This window comes from Lagopus leucura, unplaced genomic scaffold, assembly GCF_019238085.1.
Source record: "Lagopus leucura isolate 7727_CA_CO unplaced genomic scaffold, USGS_WTPT01 Super-Scaffold_100030, whole genome shotgun sequence".
Lineage (NCBI taxonomy): Eukaryota > Metazoa > Chordata > Aves > Galliformes > Phasianidae > Lagopus > Lagopus leucura.
The window spans coordinates 3,757,837-3,777,974 of record NW_024962281.1 but is presented as its reverse complement, the minus strand read 5'-3'; the positions used below and the strand labels follow the sequence as shown (position 1 = coordinate 3,777,974).

The following is a 20,138-nucleotide window of genomic DNA, read 5'->3' as shown; positions in this document are numbered from 1 at the left end:
CCAGGTGCCCAGCTGCCCAATGGATGTGGACTGCAGAGCCCCAGGCAGGCAGTGAGGAGTGGTCCCATGTAGGCTTTGGAAATGAGGGAATGATACGGGGGTATCTCTGCAATGCAAGACAGAGGAACGCCGGGATGTTGCCTCTGCCTTCTTGCCTCTCCCCCGTAGTTTGATTCTGCTCAGAGAGCTGATCAGTAAATACATTTAAAGTTTCATAGGTTATATATATAGCAGAGGTAGAGTTGAGTTACAGTGCTTGCCTACAGTATTTTGGTAAATGGGTAAAGTTCCTCTTTCAGGCAGTGAAGATGAACCACTGAAGTTTCTCACTGCCTTTTGAAGTAACAGCTGGGTATTTCTCTAGGAGACAACACAGTGTTACAGAAAAAGCTCTCAGATACCCCAAAGCTGCTGCTTGGTCCAAATGAGAAGCAGAATCTGGAAGGGATGAGTTGATATCCAAGCAACAGAGAGAACTTTCGTTGCCAAGGAAATGCTTGTTCCTCAGCTGCTTTTTATATTTTGGGTTGGGAGGCTCCAAACTCCCATCCCCACTTGTCCCTTGTTTTCATGACCCCTGTGTTATGCTGAAGAGAGCATGCAAAACTTCCTTGTGCTGGGGCTGCACTGCCATGGAATACTCGGGGAAGGTGTCCTCGAGGCACACGATGGCAGCTTTATTGCTGGATTGTGAACTTCTGTGGCTGCAAATGAGGCACTGCTAATGGGTCAGAGCAGTCTGCTGCTGCTGAAAGGAGGTGATACCTCTGCTGCATATGGTTCCCAGGGCTATGAAAAGACTCACTGAAAGTAGGAGTTATATTTTCTGGCCAGCTTATTTCCTGTAGCATCTCTGTCCCTTTTCTTTTTGCTTACTGGTGAGCTGTCTTTAGGAGGAGGCTGTGGACCTAATGGTAGATGCTGTGCTGAATGCCTGAGCCTGCATCTGAGCCAAGTGTGAAGCAGCAGCTGAATGCTTTGTGGTGTGTTTGCTGCTTCTCCCAGCCCAAGAAACTAAATCAAATGCTGATGGGTTGCCTGCTTACAAAATAACTCATTAACGAGGTGAGATGTTTAAGGGGGAGAGCCCATCTTGGAGGTTAGAGATGCTCATGCATGCAGGCACATTGAGGGTCTGGAGCTTCTAATTTGCCAGGATGCCCAGATGCCCTTTCTTGATGAGTCCACAGGTAAGAGCAGAACTCAGCATACTGGAAGGGGAGCATTGTCATCCCTGCTTCTCCTTCCCCCCTCCCAGACAGCTAGCATGTAACCCGAGAGCACAATCAGTGTGATGGAAGTTAAAGTGTTACTCACCTCTAAGCCATGGGTTTTGTTTTGGGGCTCCTGTTGCCAGCAGCCTGAGGCGGTGCTGAGTCTTGAAGTGGAAAGTCTCCTCTCCTCCAGCTCCTCTCCGAGGACTGAGGGCTGCCTGGGGTGGGGGGTTACATTTCTAATGTGCAGATCCCTGCTTGTGAGTGATGGCATGGTGGGAATGTCAGCTGTATGGGGATAAACTGCAGCAATTTATTCTCCCCAGCCTGTTGGAAAGTCAAGAGAGCAGCGCCATTAGCTGCAACAAAACAGGTTAGCTGTTGAGATACAATGGTGGTCAGGTCCATAGCTGCTTATAACTTACCATGATATTTCTCCTGGGTGCTGGAAGGATTCTAGTTCGGATTGATTGTGATTCTCTGCATTGAAAGGACAGAAAGAAAAGTGAGACAAAATTTCATTGGAAGCAGGGCATTTCTATGCAAATCTGGAATGTACTCGGGATATTAAAAAAAAATCTGAGCTGCTTTCTCTCCTCAGATGCTGAGGAATGAATGCGGATAGGTTGGGTTTGGTGAAGTCAGCATACATCTCTCTGAGTCCAACAGTGTCTCCTTCAGATGCGCTAGAAGAGCTGTGTGAAGCCATGGGAGCTGAAGGAACACTGCTGTTACATGCTGAAATCTCAAGCAAGGTTCATTATTCAGCAGTGTTCATGTAGAGAATGTGCTGGAGATGGGGCATTTCTGAAGCACGTTCACCTGGAAGGTCCTATGCTCTGAAATGCTAGTTGTGTGTTTTGGAGAGCTGCTTTGTGTAGGTACTCAGGGGTAGGACTCGAGCTCCCCAAGTGAAGCTGGCTGTCATGCTGAAAGCATCCACAGGCGAGTTGGATCTTGTCTTCTGCCCTCTCACAGCTGTGTTGGGTGCAGTCTTGGCACTGTCAGCCTTCCGCTGACTCTGTCACCCCCCAAAATCACCCAGCTGCTTGGCAAAATCATGCCCAGCCATCCAAGGTGCACTGCCTTAGCTGCTTCAAAGGATCCCAGAGGTCTTCCACGTGTTTCCAGTTTGAAAATACTGCAAGTCAGCTTTCCTGCAAGCACAGGCTCCTTAATTTCTACAGTTACCTGCCTGCTTCATTCAAGTTGTGATTTAGAAGCTGTGCAAAAAAGCATAAATCACTTTTATAAGAGATGCTAAAGCATCTCTCCTGGTACTGTTATTAATGGCTGTGCCATTTTTTGGAGTTTCTGCAAACTGCCCCCAGGCATCTGCATCCAGGGGGTTGGGGTGCTCTCTGTCCTTCAGCTCTGCAGCCCTGCAGCCCCATGGTGGGGGAGGTGTGAGGTTGGAGAAGCAGGGATACAAGTTGGTGATTTCTTTACCATGATGAGGGAAGGATTTGATATCTGCAGTAGTCAGCACACATTTTTGCATTATGTACCATGTTGGTCCATAGCAGTTGTGTAAAAGAAATGTAAGCTGCCCAGTGTGGGATTCTGCACTGGTTAAGTCCTTGGGGTCCAGTCAATGGGATCTGCTTGGATCCCTCAGCTAGACAATCTAGCCCAAGGAATTTAAACTATTATTCAGCTCCTGATGGCGTCATTAGCAGGTGAACTTTTGACACGGGCTCTAATGCAGGGCTGGTGGGAAGAGATGGACTATTCCAGCCATCTTAAACCCTTCTCAAAATGGAAAAGCAGCTGCTGCAAGGGCTGCAAGTGTTGGGGCCCTTCTTCCTCAAGGGCTCTGTCAGGACCTTTTGAAATGACATTTCCACTGACACCACATCAAATTCTAAGACAGATGAACAGTGATATTCTTTTTCTCAGAAAGGATTTCTGAATAGAGGAATGGGGGTAACAAGCTGTCTTAGTGTCACGATGAGTGGAGCTGCCCTGTGGAAAATTAGTTTCTTCACCAGCCAGTTGGTGCCTAGGCTCGGTTTGATGGTATGAGTTAAATTGATTCTTGTGGCTAATATTTGGATTCAGTATTCAGGCAGAAACTTGCAGCCTCTGACAAAATCCAGCCCATCTTCGAGTTTGTGCTCACAATAGCTGAGCATAAGCAGGTGTTCATGTTGCAAGGAAAATGGGAGCTTGGTGATGTTATGAATTTTGGAAGGGAGAGGAGTGCCTGGCAGACACAGCTGGTCTTTCCCAGGGAGTGATTTACTTTGGGCAGTCAGAGGCTGGTTGTGGGGAGATGCTGGGAGAGAGGATGCTGAGCAGGCAGCCCCACAAGAACAGGCTTCTGCACCTGCTGAATGTTTGCAGGTCAGTACCCAGTGTTTTTTAGCAAAGTGCAGTGAATGGGATTGCAGGTTAAAAGCAAATGCCAGTGAACAGAGAGGGGCAAACTCAGGGAGGTTGAAATTGCACAAAGGTGTCACGAATTGCCCTCACTGGGCTCGTGATCTTGTACTGGGGCTCTCCCCATCCTCCTTCCTATGTTCTCACACTGAGGTCTCCAGGTGGGCAGTGAGCGCTGACAGATTCAGCCAAGTTTTGCAGGGTACACTTAGTGCAACCTGTCTGAAACTGGGCCTGCTGGTAGGCTCAGCCTATCTGATTAAACTTAGCCAAACCTGTCTGAGAGCTGCAGTCACTGCTCTGGTCCAGACCCACATTTAGGCTGGTGCGGCTCTTCTGGCTTTGCATAAGTGATGCTGTATTTGGACAACAGGAAACATTTGACCTTGCTTCTGCTGTCAGCCACCATCCCGTGGATGAGATGTGGTCACAGAGCCAGCCTGGCTGTTGATCGCAGTATATTGGAGTAAATTCTCCAATGATGTCACCGTTAGGCAAATCTTCTAGATTCTGCTGGCACGTTTGTGTAGCCTTCGGGAGGGTTGAGCAAGTGTGGTGGAAAAGGATTGCAAGGGAGCGTGAGCAATTTGGAAATGTGTGTTATGTAATAGAAGTGGCATTGCTGGCAGCCATCCTCAATCATCTCTGGGCATTAACAATTTAGCAGAGGTGCTGCTTGCTGAATCCCAGGAGCAGTGTGTGTTAGTGGGCAGTCTGACCAGCCTCAAATTTAAGTCCACTTGGTGTTGCAATGGAAATTATGTATTGTATGATGCCTTAAGGCATCTGCTTAGTGGATGATCTTAGAGCTACGCCTTCTGGTACAGTTCCCTTGGGTTTAATTTGACGTTTTGACCCATCTAATATATTTTCCACTGTAACTTAAAGCCGTGTCAGTCAGAGCTGTACGCACGTATCTATAGGTAATTTGAGGAGTGGTGGACGTTGCTGGATACTTGCCAGTCCTGGGTAGGACACTTTGATACCTACAGAGACAGTGTGCTGCTATGCCCCCAAGCTGGGTCCTAACAAACTTCTGCGACTGCACTGTGAGACGGTTCCATGCCATACGTTTACTATTTGGGTGAGATTTCCCACTGGATGTGAGTCTGTCACCACCTGGGTGCCTGGGCTGCCTGCTGTCAGCTCCCTGCATGTACTCAGCGTGTCGCTTTGCGTGCAGGGTTGTCTGAAAAGAGCAGTGCCCATCCCATGCCGTGTGGTGCACCACGTTGGCTCAGTGCTCAGCAACCTCCTCCCCCACGTACCTGGTGTAAGATACAGCCTGTGGCCGGGCAGCAGCCCGAGGACCTACGGCAGGGCTCAGCTGTCCGTATGAAAGGCTCGGGGGAGGCACAGCGTGGGTGACTCTGGTATGAAGCGGCTGAGTTTGCTGCATTATTTGATCTGCCCAGCACGGAGCGGACAGCAGGTGGCACCAGCACCCTGCTTCTCACTAAACAGGTGATGCGCTTACAGCATTGAAGCTGTAAGAATACCGCCACAGCAGGGGTCCTTAACATTATTGTTGTTTTCACTATTTAAAACTATTCAGTGTCTCCACGTAGTCCACAAATGCAGCACTGCGTGTCCTGGCCAAGCAAGTGATATGCAGTGTTCCCCACATAGCAGTGTGTGCTGCAAATACCATCCTTGTTCTGGGAGGGCATGCTTTCTGTCCAGTGTTTCTTTGATAGGACTTATTCTTAAAGGATTTAATATAATGTTACGTTGCATTGCCCACACTGATACATGCATAGTATTAATAGTCAGTATCACAGTGTGGTAGGACCTCAGCATTGAGATTTTCATTTAATTCTTTTGGATATGAGGGAAAATTTTTTTCACTGATGCAAATGTGCATTGCATTTAGCTCCAACATCTTCAGGTGAGGGCAGACTAACAAAAATGCGTACATGAGAAGTAAGAATACAAGTCCTGGCATATTAATTTTTGAGTATGTAAGTACAGATAAGTAAAATTTCTAAGGCAGACTTTTGGGTCCTGGTGCACACTTGCTGCAATAGCAGTTTGGATGTGCTGATTGCTTTAGCATCCTTTGCCTTGCTAAGTGGTTTCAGAGGTGTGGGTGAGCAGGGACAAGTGCTGTAGTGTAATGTGCAGCTCTTTGGCTTGGTGTGGATAATCTCTTTGAATCGTTTATTGAGAGAGGGTTCCTGCAACAACTGCTTGTATAAAACCCTCTTTCAACAGCTAATGGAACCTTAAATCCTTACAACGCTGGTGTGCCATTTCTCTTAATTATTGCCGGCAGCTCTGCAATTTGGAGAGCCAAGTCTCATGAAAGCACAATTACTCTACTCTAGCAAAGATGGCATGTGATAATTTCCTGCAGCAGCGCTGACAGTTTGGTGCATTTGCTTTCCAGAATGTGGTGTGTGAACTTTAGCTAACGTGTGCAAGACCAGGCGGCCTACCAGCTCTGGGGGAGCGTGGGAAGGAGACCTGCTGCTGCTTTCCTTACACACGTGTGTGTGCATGGCACTGCGGTGCTTGGTGTCCCAGCTGCTGCTGAGAGCATTGGGCTGCCCTGTGCTAAGAGCTCCTCAGCTCTTCCCCAGGGAAGTATCAGCACTGCCATTGCTTCATGGCAGAGCTTGGGCGTGAAATGCAATGTTGAGGTGGTTTAGGAAGGAGAGGGAGAGGGAGACAGGAGGTGGGAGGAGAGGATAGAAGAAACCACATTCATGAATGGGGTGGCGTTGGACTGCACTTTCCCACCCGTCTCCTGGTTACAGGAGTTCTCAGCAGAGCTCTACTTTGCTTTTTGGCAGGTCTGTCTGTACGTAAATACATATTTTACCTTGTGGGAACTTATGGCTGCTGGGGAAAAGCTTTTAAGTTGTCAGGTCAGATCTGCCAGAGTTAGCAGCGAGCAAAGCTGCTGGGCATAGAGCGTAACGGCTGGGCATTCCATCTTCCCAAGCATCATCCTGCAAGTTACGGGCACTATCCAGATTTCTGCTTGGCTTCTTTCCCTGTGTCTCTTGTTCCAGCCTGTTATTTGCAACCTTGCTTGCTGCTTTGCTTCAGAACTGTGCTGCTGGGTGAGCTGTGAGCTGTGCTCCCGTGGGCTGCTCCACCAGCACCATCCATCATCCTGGCTGGGCCCACGTGGGGAAGAGAGCGGCTGCAGGTTGGTCTGCTGGGGGACTTGAGAGGCCACGTCCATTAGAGTTTCATGGGAAATAGCAGCTCAGATTCCTGCTGGTGTACTTTGGAAATCTTTTTAAATTAAGTACCAAAAATCAATGCGTTGCAAGACTCCCAGCATGCAGTTCTGAACCCATTAGGAGGAGATTTGTGCTAATTTTGAAAATCTTCCTATTTTAAAAATACTTTGAATGCATTTTGAAAATATTTTGAACTTGTGTATCTGGAAGGAAGGAACAATGAAATCAAAAGGGAGATTACATTGTGTTACTTGAATTGAGACAAATTGAATCATTTGCTGTAGGAAAATACAAAGCATATTTAAGTACAGAAGCAAAAATGAAAATTGGTCTCAGCTGTTTTGCTCCCGTTGGCAAATGTGTATTTATGCAATGCATTCCTTCTCATATCTTGATCACACTGTGTGCACACAGGGTGTGAGTCAGTTCTGCTGGGATCTGCGGAGCGATTATACGTGAGCCTGTGTAAGCACAGGGATCAGCCTTTGCCATCGTGTCCCATATGAATTCAGGTGTACTCCTGTAGTTTTGTAGCTGTGTAAAGAAGAGGATCCTCAATTGAATGCAGTGCACCAATGTCTGGGGTAATTTGGGGTTCAGGAGACTGTAACTCCAAGTGTGTGTTGCAGAGCTGGAGTCTGTCCAAGAGGGACCTGTCAGGGGTGTAATGGGGCATCTGCCATGGAGATGGGGGCTGGTGGTAGGAAGCAGCACCTGGAAATGAGCAAAGGAGAGAGCAGGGCAGAGGAGGTTGTTGCATCAGCAACAGACCCTGTAGGCTTGCTTTAACTATAGGTGGAGAACAGTTTATGTCAATCTGTATGATGTATAGACAGTGCTTTAATGGTTGCATGGTCAGCAGTTAACTATAACTATTAGTGGCAGGTTCAGTTACAGTCCTGGTGTTTCTTAGCGGGAGGTTGTGGTTACACAGTGAGTGTCTGCAGTGCTCTGTAATGAGAGCACGGGGCAGAAGGAGCAGTACTGCAGCAGTGCTGTGAATGCTGTGCCCTCAGCTCAGAGCTCCCTGTCCTTGCAGTGCTGGCTGCTGTGCTGGGGAGCTGGGAGAGGGTGAAGGCACAGAGGCTGACACCCACCAGAAACTCTCATGGAATCAAGTGTGAAGAAAAGAAGAACATCAGCTCACGTCTCCCTTTCTGGCTGTTAGGGACTGAGAGATTCACAGCTCTGCACACTGCTGTGTTCAGCTTCACACACTTCACTCTGATGTAGACAGTTGTTTTCCCTCTTACTCAGAAAGGTAATAATTCACTGGTGAAGGTTGTTCAACTTTCACCTTCATGAAATCAGGTAATGAATGGTATACAAGAGGGGTGGGTTGTTTTTTTTTTGTTGTTGTTGTTGTTGTTGTTGTTTGTTTTTAATGCTGTCCCTTCTGGAGGTTTAAGCTAAATCTAGTTTGTGTTCTACAGGACAGGTTCTCTCACACCAGCTTCTATGAGGTGAGCTTTCCCCGCTGGTGCTGCTATCTCACCTGCAAGCACACATCTCCTGGTACCAGCAGGTAGGGAAGGAGCACTGCACACCTCTAAGCTGTCTGCTGCCACCAGGCTCATTGTCAGCTTCCCTCAGACTGTATCATCTCTCTGAGATGCTCCACTCCCCATTTCAGCCTGTGAGTCTCTGGCAGCTGTTGGCTCTGTCATTAGAGCTTCAAACTTGAGCATGGGAGTGGTGGTGTTGAGATGCTGCTGAATGGCATTTTGGCCAGCAGGCATTATTTTGTCATGTGAGAATATTATGTGCAAAGGTACACCAAGGGCTTTTGCTTCTAATTAAAGCCTCACGTGGAGCCTGCAGAGCTATTTGGACTTCGGAAACAGAACTGCAAAATATGTTTTTTAAGTCTATGTACTCTGGTGATATAAACAACAGCATCTGAGGCTGTATTGGCTGTCAGCTGTCCCTCTGATCCTGTCTTGCCTAAGGAAGGTAGTTGTTGGATGAAAATGCATAGGTTTTGAGTTGTGAAATTCATGTCTGCACCACTAATCACTTGAAAAATCTATCTGTGGAGCTTCATTTGTTAGGAGCAGCTGATGAGCTGCCCTCTGTACTTTCTCCCTTTTGATAAAACCCCCAAGTTGAACAACAGAAGGGCTATAATTAAGGAGCACTTACTTTCCTTTCCCTGTGACATTCTGGCAAATGCTGCCTGGCAGGAGCATGGCAGAAATGCCTTTGCACTGCTTGTACAAGCCTGAGCTGCACCTGGCAGGGGGGCAGGTGCTTCGCCCCTCTCTGCACCAGCACAGGCAAACACTCTGCTTGTTGCTCTGTGGCTTCTGCAGCATGCCCTGTCCCTGCTGAGCTGTCCTGGCAGGATGATCATCTTTTGCCTGTTAGCAAACTGCACATGAAGGTGACAGTCATGGCAGAGCTGTGATAGACAAACCAGGGCTCCAAGTTTCCTTGTGCATCTTCCTGCATGGTCCCATGTTACTCATAGATGATGATGATGAAGTGACCCAAGGGTCTTTCACTAACTTTTGCTATCCTCCTACCTTAGCAGGAGATAACCCAGAGGTTATCCAGATAACCCAGCATTTTGTGCTCTGGGGTTTTACCCTGGAGAGTTTTGGCTTGACTGAGAAAGGATAGCTCTAAAGGCCACGGAAATGGATATATTAAAATCCTGAAGATTCATCCTTCTCTGTAGTTCCTTCCCTGCTCAAAAGTATTGAACTCAATTTGGTGACCAAGGCCATAGGTAAAAGGTTGTTCAGTGAATAAAGTTAAGGGCTTTGTTTGTTGTTTTTTTTTCTGTCTGCTCCTTCTGCTTTCTAAATAACCACATATCAGCCATCTGACTTGGAAAACGTTTTTAGTATGAAAAATTAATTAGATGCAATCTAAGCATGATATAACCTTGAGTTTTCTCCAGTGCCAAGAATAGTTTGTACGCAGGAGCTGCTGGGGAATATATCCATAAAGTATTCACTTATTCACTCCTCTTAAAGTTTGTGTGGAGTTGATCCTTTTTCTTTCTTTCTCCTTCTGAAGCACACAGTACTGCTGAGCTGGAAGTGTGCTCTGTGCAGGCAGTGCCTGCATTGCCCAGCTGACCCAGCCCAGTGTGTGCTTCAGGTGTCAGCCACACAGCCTGCTGCCGTGGCCAAACAACAGAGGCTAATGGAGGGAGATTGGGGGGTAATAGTTTTACAGTGTGGACAAATAATTATTAAGGACTGAAGCAGTTCCATCAAGCCCTGAACTTGTGACTGAGCTGAAACTTTAACCCTGGTCTCTGGAGATAAAGACAAAATGTCAATACAATTAAAGAGAGAGATGTGGAAGGAGTTTGGGTCATTTTTTCTTCCTTCTTTTCAAAACTGAGAAGAGAACAGAGGTGATGTTTTTAATAAATCCAAAAAATTTTGCAGTGTTCCAAGTGCAGAGTACTTGCTAGGAAAATCTGTATATTGCAGTGATTTCCCTAACAAGGATCAAGACTTTTGAACAATGTTTTGCTGTGCCTCTAAATTAGGACAATTTTGAGACTAATGCATTTCTGTTGTTCTTCCTTTGTTGTTGCTGTTTTCGGATGATCTGAAGGTGTTTGACTGCACTTGGAAGCAGACTGTGTAATGAAGCACAACAAAGCGATTTAGCGCAGCCCTGCTCTATAGCATCAGATCAATTGGCCATCTGGCTTGGGAAAGTGGAATCGTCTGGATTACTAAAGCGTGCAGGTCCCTCTGGGAGCTGCAGTGGCCACTGAATGCCTCTGGAGTGCTGTGCGTTACTCACATGTCCTTCACAGCAGCTTGCTGACAAGCCTTGACACAAGACAGACACAAATCAATAGCTTGTTGTTAAATGTTAGTGAGATGGAATTTCACGGAGCCTTCATGTTAATGTCATTTGGCACTTATGTGGAATGAACAGCAGAGAAGGCAAAGCAGGCTTGAATTTGGCTCCAAGAGTGATATGAAGGCGATCCTGGCATCTCTGTAACTGTCTGAGGTTGGTTGTGTCCTTGCTGTGCTCAGTGCTGCTCCTGGGACTAATTCCTTCCCAATGTCTGACAAATTATAATTTCTTGAGTTCCTCACCATGCCGGAAGCACGGTCTATCAAAAGCTGAAGTTCTTCATATTGTGCTTATGAATGGTTGAGTGCCTTCTGTGCAGGTTGGTTTTGATCTATCCAGGCTATGAGCTCCAGCTGATCTACTGAGATCAGAGACTTGGGGTGGGAGTGCAGCACCTTTTTCAGTCTAGTTTCAAGCTGCTCTTTACTCAGTGTAGCTCTTGGATGTTGTCAAAACTCCAAGCCCACACCAATTGTTCTCCTGCGTCTCACTGGTGCTCTCTGGAAAGTGAGTGGCTGTGCATGACAAGTAAACCTGTCGTGTTTTGGAGTCATTGGATTTGTTGTGCAGGTACAGGTGGGTTTACAGTACGTGTGTGGCAAGTCTGCGGCTTTCCAGAAGAGATCTGTGCATCACCAGTGATGAGGGCAGATATATCAGCAAAATCTCTGATTCTACCCAGACAAAAGCCCAGGGAGGCAAAGCATGGGTCTGGTGAAACCTCAGTTGTTCGGTAGCCTGCTACTTTCACTGGTAAAATCACATGGCTTTCTTAATGGAGCCAAAATTTATCCCTTGATTTCCCTTGCTTTGTAGTTGTTATTTTTTTAATTAAAAAATGACCCAAGTGAATGGAAACAACTTGTTTGACCTAGAGGCTACAGTTGTTGAAAGTCCCCAATTCTCCTCCACCCTCCTTTGCTTCCCCAATCAAAACTTAAATTTGCATTGTCCTGATTAGTAAACCTAAATTATGAGTTGTTAAATCCTGGTTCTGAGCCATTGCATCATGTTTATGTTCTTGCTAAATACTGTGAGAAGCTTCATCTTCGCTCTTTCCCAGTAAGGGAGTGGTGGGGAGGAGGAAGCAGAGGGAAACCGAGGGTCTGGGTAGAGCCAGAGAGGTTCTGAAGGCTGGCTGTGCTGCTCTAGCTAAAAATGGGCGATGAGATTTGAGATGGGACTAATCTGTTTCCTGTGTGCATTTAGGGATGTCAGGCTGGGTAAAAGTGGGTAAAACTTCTTCTGTTCGTAATAGCCCCAAATGAGGGCACGTTTCCTGTCTTTGATCCTACAAGCAAAGTGCTTTATGGTGTATTTAGTGCACTGGTGAGACAGAGATTTCTGTCTTACCTACAGCAGTGAGATTTGAGGCAATTTGTTGCTATACAAAGGAGATGTTCTCTACATCTCCATCATCGTTCCTGTGAATATTTAAGCCTTTCAAGGCTTTTTGACCAGGACTGGAAGGCATTTGTTTTTGCAGGAGGATGGCTGCTGAGAAGTTCAAACTAGGTAGTAGATTATGCTAAATGCATAATAAACGGGATGGTTTTTATATAGCCCCAACCATCTGCTTTGAAATGTGTAATCAACCTACCAGAAATCCTCAGAAGCCTATGAAATTCAGTAATTTATGTAGAAGTTAATGTGTTCAGGTAAGATGATGTTTTATTTGTAGTGCTGCCTGCAGCTGACGCTGGTATGGGGTGATAGGATATGGAGGAGTTGCCAGCAGTGGGTTTTTTGCCAGCTTTGCTGGCTGTCCAGTGTGTGAGCTGTACCTTTGTGCAGTGAGGAGGCATGTTACGCTGATGGAGAGGGTCAGGAAGAGGACTTACTGTGACCAACTATAAGAGAAAAGGTAGATAAGCAATAAATCCTGCAGCTGTGGTGCAGCGCCTGGAGGCAATATGGAAACTGCCCTAAATATCGGCCAGGGACTGCTGGGAGGGCTGTGGGGAATCTTGCCTGGGGGCCACATTCTTTGAGCTCCCGTTCCATGTGAGGCTCATTGGAAGCCATCTGCAGCTTAGGAGCAGCACAGGCACATCAGTGCAGGTTTCCGGTGAGCAGATACCATCTGTCCTGGGGCTCAGCCTGCGGGGGCAGTGGTGTCCAGTTGTGCTGTCAGGACAGGGCTCCGATGTGTCCTTGACATTTCCATGCCCAAGAATGAGCCTGCTCACCCCGATGGGAGGCGTGTGGAAACGTCTGCACTGCCCTTACGCCAGCTCTGTTTACTCGAGTATTGCCATGTTGGCCCTGTGATGCTGCCTGCAGGACCTGCCCCTGCCTAGTGGCCCCTGTGTGGGGACTTGATGTGCTGACACCCTGCAGAGATGCTCGTTCCTCTGCAGCTCTGTTCCTCCCCATCCCATCTCAGTGGTGAGCAGGCGTGGTGCAGAGCAGCTGATGAAGCAGGCAGGGACCCGATGTGTTTGGGCAAATGTGTGAGGTCAAAAGCAAATTTTGTATCTGTTGTCACCAGACAGACCTAACAAGAGTGTATGTATATCAGTGCCCGTGAGTTTCCTACCAGCTGCATCAATTGAGTCGTAGTGAATTTGGAGGCAAGTGCTACAGTGCATGGTAGAGATATAGGAAAAAAGACCAGAAGAGCTTGCTTTGATGATGAGAATCCAGAGGTTCTGAAATTTACTGGTATCTGTGTTTTATATTTAATAATGTCAGGAGGATGGTTGTCAAATCTGATCTTCAGGAATATGTGTCAACCTTTTATACTGACTTTGTTTTACTTTAAAGCAATCGAGCTGCTCCTTGAGGCAGGTATTACTTGTATGCCACCTTTAGCACGATCAGATTAGCACCATGTTTACTCGAAAAGCCAAAACCTGGATGAATGCTCAGCACTGAAATGAGATCACATGCACGGCGCATGCAGCCTGACCCTGCTCCCTCGCTCCATCTTGGAGAGGAGAATGCTCCCCATATGGTGCTCCTGCTATGCCTAAGCTATTTCTGGCTTCAAACGCTGGAATTGGAATGGACAGATTTAAAAATAAGGCTTTGATCCTGCCAAGATGTCTGCTGCCCACACCGTGGATCTCTTTTGCTGGTAGTCCAGCTGGTGCTGTGCCACACACCCTACAGGCAATCCTGCCAGACCCTCCTAGTGCAGGTCCCACACTGGGCTCTTCTTCCTTCCCCTGTTCCACAGACCTATTTCTAACCATGTTGCTTTTTCTCCTCCTCTTCTGGCAAGCCCGTGTGCCTGGATCTGCATACACTTTGAATCTGATGCTGCTTATCCAGCTGGGAAGAAAGCACATCTATAGTTTGGGCAGTGAAGTAGGTCTTCACTTCTTGAAGTGCCACCTAGAGCCTGGGCATGGAAGCGGGGATCTGATCTTGTCTCTGTAAGTTTGGTTTGTTCCAGCCCCGCCACCTGCAGCTCTCTGTTCTCCTTGTGCTTTTGGCACTTCAGCCACTTTGATGGAAGTGCCTTTGGACATTTTCTTGGGTGTCAGTGCCAACTGCAGGATACAGGCACAGGAGTTCTCCCAGTTTGCAGCAGTAGCAGTTGATATTTTTCCCAGACTCCTCAGTAACTTCAGTGCAGATCAAAAATGTGATAAAAGAAACTAAACAAATGGAAAATTATTCTTTTCCTCTGAATGTTACAGAAAGGGTTTGCAGCTCTTTAGCTTTTTTCTTTTGAAGTTTTAATTAGGTAAATTTATGATTATGCACTGAGCACAGAGGGTTAGGATAGATGACCTCGAGGGATCCCTTCCCATTCTCAAGGATTCTGTGATCCCACATGTTTTTAAAGCCTTCCTAAATGAGCAGTTGGTATTTTTCAGCTTTTCTACGAGTACAAGTAGCTATCATTTCTTAGCATTAGAGGTACTATAATTCTTAATTATATTGACTGCTCGTAATTTTTCTCTGTTCACAACCTCTTTTTGTTCCTAACTTGCTGTTGTTATTTTCCAGTGCTTTTTGTACAGCTGCTGCAGATCCCCTCTGTGCAAAAATGTACAGAAAGTGTTTTTTTCTTTTTTGTTTGTTTATTTGCTTCTTTGTTTTAAGCTCCAGCCCCACTGAGCCTCCTGTCAGAACCTGAGCTCCCCTAGAACCTTAGCAGATTGTGTGTTTTCATTTTGGAATGAGGTGGGGAGCCAAATCTGCATGAGAAAAAAGCTAATCAACTCTGTAAATGAATTAGTCAGAAAAGTAAATGATAGTAACAACAACAACAACAAAGACTTTTCCCTTTGAAACATTTGATTTGTCCTCTGTGTCAGTGGAAAAAAGGCTTGAAGTTCAGCAGGGTGCTCAGGCTTACGTGATCATTGATGTTTTCTTGTATAAAGCCCTCAGTATCTCCATGCTTGGTCTGTTTGCATGATGGGAATAGGAAAGAAAGAATCTTTTTGTTATCGTTCATCAAAGGCTTCCAGTGCTGCTTTTTTTTTTCTACTTTCAATTTAGTGTCAGAGCCTGGGTTTCCTGGAACATCAAGCAGTAATTATCTCCCTGTGTTTGATGACCTTACAGTCAACTCAGATTTTCCTTTTGGTTTCAATACTAATTCCATGGCCATTTTTTTTTTAGGAATCTCAGTGTGGCCTTTAATTAGAAGCCACCAGCCCTGCACCCCCACTCAGCCCCAGGACTTCAGATACTTCAGCTGTAGCGCAGACAGACAATTAAATGTAATATCTCATGGTTTTGAATGCACACCTAAACACAGCCAAAGTTTTAAGTGGTGTTTTACCTAAAAAGAGCACTGGAAAATATGGTTAAAGCCTTACATGCCTCATTTTGAGAGCATTCTGCCTTACAAACGTGAGGTCTGATTCCAGTTGGCAGGAACTTCTGAAATGCTCAAAGGTTGCCGGAGAATGCGGCCTTAGAATAATGTTTATGGTCAGTAAGCCAGATGCCAGCATTGAGAGCTGCTGGGGTGTGACATCCTGCCATTCCTCCCTGCCTCACTCTGCAGTGAGCACCGCACTTCTGGCAAAGAGCTGGGGATGTGTGGTGTCTGTGGGACTCGCCCTGATGAGCCAGTATGGGGAGAAAGCCTGGGCTGTGGTTTTGGAGGGATTTGGTTGTGGTTTAAATGAGTCCCAAGGAGGAGGAGTGCAAGTCTGGTTGCCAGCCAGCATGGGAGTAGAATCCAGGTTCACACTGGTATCCATCCAAGAAGCAATGGCAAGGGGGTGAGGGCAGCAAGGTGCTGTTAAATTCCTGCAGAGTCACAGAATCACAGAATTGTAGGGGTTGGAAGGGACCTCCAGAGATCATTGAGTCCAACCCCCCCATCGAGTCCCTTAAAAGGGATAGCAGCTAAGTAAGTTTTTGAGGGGAATTTCAGAAGAATGGGAGAGACTGTTGTAGTTGGTTCTGGAGACACGCAAGACAGTAGGATGACTGCTCTGGATTTCCTTTCTTGTTTCGATCCACAGCAAACTTCTTGAATTTCATTCTTGTCTGGACTTACTTCTCATGTGTAATGAAACAGTGGCTGCGTTTATATATCAAACCCAAACACAACAACCTCAAAAACCTCACACTCCAACACAACAATTGATGTGGTTTAAATGGATTCCATTTAAACCACTTGAGAAAATATAGCAGCATGATGGCAGAAACAGTCATGGTGAGGTGTTTTTTTTTACAAATTACGATGATGTTCTGAAATGGCTTCCAGGCAGAATTGAAATAAGGGATCATACTGATAACACTATAGCAAACCATTTTATTCCCCAAGTAGTCATTTGTTGCCTGACAATGGGTAGGTCGGTAGGCCTGGACTGATGAGTAGGGAGAGATCTGTAGGTGCTGGGACAATGCAAGATGCCTCTGCAGATGTCTCTGGTCTGAAATGAGATGGCAAATTTGGGTAAGCAGTTTTCTATGGGGGATCCCAAACTTTGTCAGCTTTTTGTGACTGTAGTATCCATTCAGGGCTGGAAGAATAAATTCATGTTTCTTCTGACTGTTACAGCCAAAGCATCTAAGTGAAGTTGCAAGTTTTCCTCACTAGGTGTGAGGGTGAAATGAATTCTGCACGGAGAACAGCTCCACAAAGGTGCCACTTCCATCACATTATGTAAATGGCCTGTGACTAATAGGGAAGCCTATGAAATGAAATAAAAGACATCAGTCAGTGCATTTGCATGGTAACCAAGCTGTATGCCAAAGGAGCCTTGTTTAAAAGCGAGCAATTGTAGACAAGATAATTCTAAGGTTGTCACTGTGGAGCATTTTTAAGTGGCTTATTAGCATGGAAGTAAAAGGACAGTGTCATTCTACATCTGTGGAGTTTATGAAGTTCCACTGACTACATCTGCAACCTGTCTGACCTTTTGTTGTGAAGTTACTCAGAGCTTCATTTTAGATCAGCTGTACTATGAAAATATTACTCTAAATGCTGTTTTAAAATATTTCATTGGCAGAAGGCTGGTTCACATCTGAGTTTGGAAGCAGGTGTCCTTCCCTTCTGCAGGATGTGCTGTGTTGGGGTTAATGTCTCTGTGATGCTGATCCTGTCTGTAATTCCATATGTTCCATGAAATGTTATGGAACTGAGGCCAGTTGGAGGGGCTGTGGGCAGCCTGATCTGGAGGGTGGCATCCAGCCCCCACAGCAGGGGGTTGGAACTGGGTGGTCTGTAAGATCCCTTCCAACCCAAGCCATTTTGTGATTCGAATAACAAGTATTCCACAGAAAATGGAAGTAATATTGAGTCTTGCTGATAACTGCAGCTATTTCTGCTTGCCCTTTCTCTTAACAGAGTTCCTCTGCCACTTCTCTGAACTCTTTGTTGCTCAGTTTTCTCCATACGTGTGCTGACAGTGTGTCTTGTGTTGATCATTCCACTTCTGTCTTGCTCTGAGGTGAGTTCTGCTTTGTTGTGGAGATGTGAATATAAAGGTTTCAAAGGCTTTGATGCATTTACAACAGTGTGGAGGCATAGTGTGGCAACTTTTCTTCCCATTATAGCATCCCAGGGGTTTTTATCATTTGTGGGAATAAATAGTGATAATGGGAAATGTGAAGATTTTGGCCCAAACAAGAAAAACCAAAAGACTTTTTCCCTGTTTGGATTTCAGGGAGTTAAAACACAATAGTAGAAGCTACTTTCATAGCAAATGTGTACCAGTTGGGCTGCAGGGCAGCACTTGGAAAAGCTCTTGCACAGTGTGTTCTACAGATAATGTTTTCTGAGCTACTGAAGGGAAACTTTCACTCTGACAAATTGGAAATCCTTGCAAAACATCTAGAAAAACAGTATTCCAAACGTGCTGGTGATATCTGAGTGCAAATCGTGAGATGCCACAGTAAAAAGGTGCTCTGCCCTTGAGTCATGAATTCCCTTGAAAGCTCCCTGCTTTATGATCCTGTCCGTCTTCACCAAAAGGGGTGGCAGTGCTGTGAGCCCTGAGAACTCTCTTTAGCTGTTTGCAATGGTTTTAGTTAAGTTTTATAGTGCTGAGAGTTTACAGTGCTTTAAATTCCTTTTCCCCTAGAAAAAGCAAATATCTCTCTTGTCACTGGTTTCTGTTCATCTAATAAGTGAACATATGAAATGCTAAAGCAGTTTCCAGAGCTGTTTGCATCAGAACTGTCCTACTGATATTATAAGCAATAATATTCAGCAGCTGGGCAGTGTGACAGTATTTTACAGGTGATGGTTGTCAGCAGGCAGGAGGAATCAGAGTATTTAAATAACGCACAGCAGTGGCACTGCTTTTGTACACACACATAATTGCAATCAATGATCAACCAGGTTCTCTGTTCTGCAGAATCATTCTCACAATAAACGCTGTTTTCCAGGTATCTAACTTTAGTTACGTGTGTTTACAGTTAAACTGATGAACCATAAAGTAGAAGATATGTAAGGATATATTCATTTACATGGTTCCTTATAAATATATGGAGATGGTCTGTGACCGAACCACCTCAAGTGTGTCCTGATGCAATTTTTCATTATTTAATCCCTCATCACTGCTAAGAATTTCCTTGTACATTTGGATGGTGTCTGTGAGTTCAGGTAGCTGAACTAGCCAGCTCCTTGTGTGTGATCCATGTGTCTGCTCCCCATGTGACGTGAGGTTACATCAAGTAACAGTATTATGGAAAGCGAAGCTGTGATCTGATTAACTGTTATCTGATTCTATTCCTATTAAAGTCAGTTCCCTCCTACTGATTTGTCTGGAAATCAGATATCAGGCTGCATAGAAAGTCAGTGGATGCGGTGAGAGAAGATTCAGCACTAAGGGTGATGCCCTCAGGGTGGTGATGGTGCTCTGTTCTGTTAGCAGTGATTTTTGTAAGCACAGCATTAAGAGATACTTGATAACTGAAAGCTCAGAACTGAAATGGAGTATCAGCACTTGAATCAAATGAAAGTGTGAGGAAGAGCAAGAAAGAAATCAAGGCACAAGTGTTATTATTCACATTGGTCTGAAGCAGTCTCATTGCTCAGAGAGCTTCCACCTGGTAATGAAGAACCTCTTATTCTGAGGATCAGACTGAAAAAATGGATTGCTTAACCCTGATCAAGATGACAGGAATAGACAGCTGATATCACAAAAAGCAATAGGAACCTTTTTTTTTCTTTAACTGTTTAATGTCAGAAATATGAACTACCAGAGCACTTACAGAGGGACAGTCAGGGGAGCATCCATGAGTCCTGGCCTTCTCAGGGTCACAGGAGTTCCTGCTGGCCCTCTGAACATGTGATTTAGACTAGTGTTCATTCCATGGCTGTATTTAAACCACTGAAAACACCTCTACTGTGAAACTAAGCACACTTGAGCACGGCTGTGAGATGGTAATACTGGCACGGGGGATGCTTGGGCCAAAGTCACACTTGGGAATCTGAGCTGGACCTCATTCAAACCCTAAATACTATCTGAGATGTGTGCCACAGTGAGAAGAGAGCATTCTTAACTCTTGTGTTGAATACACAAGAAGTGGAGCATATTGTACATGTCATGTGCTTGTGAATCGCTTCAGTCAGCAGTCCTGAGCTGTTATTGCTGTGCTCAGGTGTGGGAAAGACTGCAGTTGAGATGTGTTTCAACCTCAGAGAAGGTAACCCAGCCTGTAGTATCTGTGCTGCTGTAAGTTGTTACAGTCTTTGTCTTGTGAGCAGCCTGAATGATGTGATGGCGTTCTGCATGGGCACTGGGACCTCCACAGAAAGCGAAATTCCTGAATCAGATTTGCTCTCAGTTCAGCAGGTGAAATGGAGCTAATTAATCATTTCACTGCCTTGGAGTCTTACCCAGCAGAGAACAGATTCTAAATCCTCACTTTGACCAACTGCAAATACACACCAGTGCCTCTGTTTCTGCACGATGTGTCTCAGTGTTGCTGGCTGGGTTATCGCTTTCTGCTTGGTTCAGTGCCAGTTGTGCTGGGCAAGCAGATGGTGTGGATCAGCAGTGAAAGGAGCCCAGGGATTGAGCTGACTGAAGGTTGTAATTAATGGGAACCATTAATAGTAAGATACTCTCGAGAGCTGATTATT

General features: G+C 45.7%; 1 protein-coding gene across 5 annotated transcripts in view; it reads left to right on the top strand.

The window, feature by feature from the left end:
- KLHL3 (kelch like family member 3) overlaps positions 1-20,138 on the top strand; it is a 112,655-nt gene that overhangs the window by 25,095 nt on the left and 67,422 nt on the right. For 4 of the 5 annotated variants that reach the window (XM_042881716.1, XM_042881712.1, XM_042881714.1 and 1 more), the window contains one exon: positions 17,394-17,496. The exons of the other annotated variant lie outside the window; for it this stretch is intronic. The gene's annotated coding sequence lies outside the window, so the exon portion shown is untranslated. The remainder of the gene's footprint in view (positions 1-17,393; positions 17,497-20,138) is intronic. 5 annotated transcript variants of the gene reach the window in all.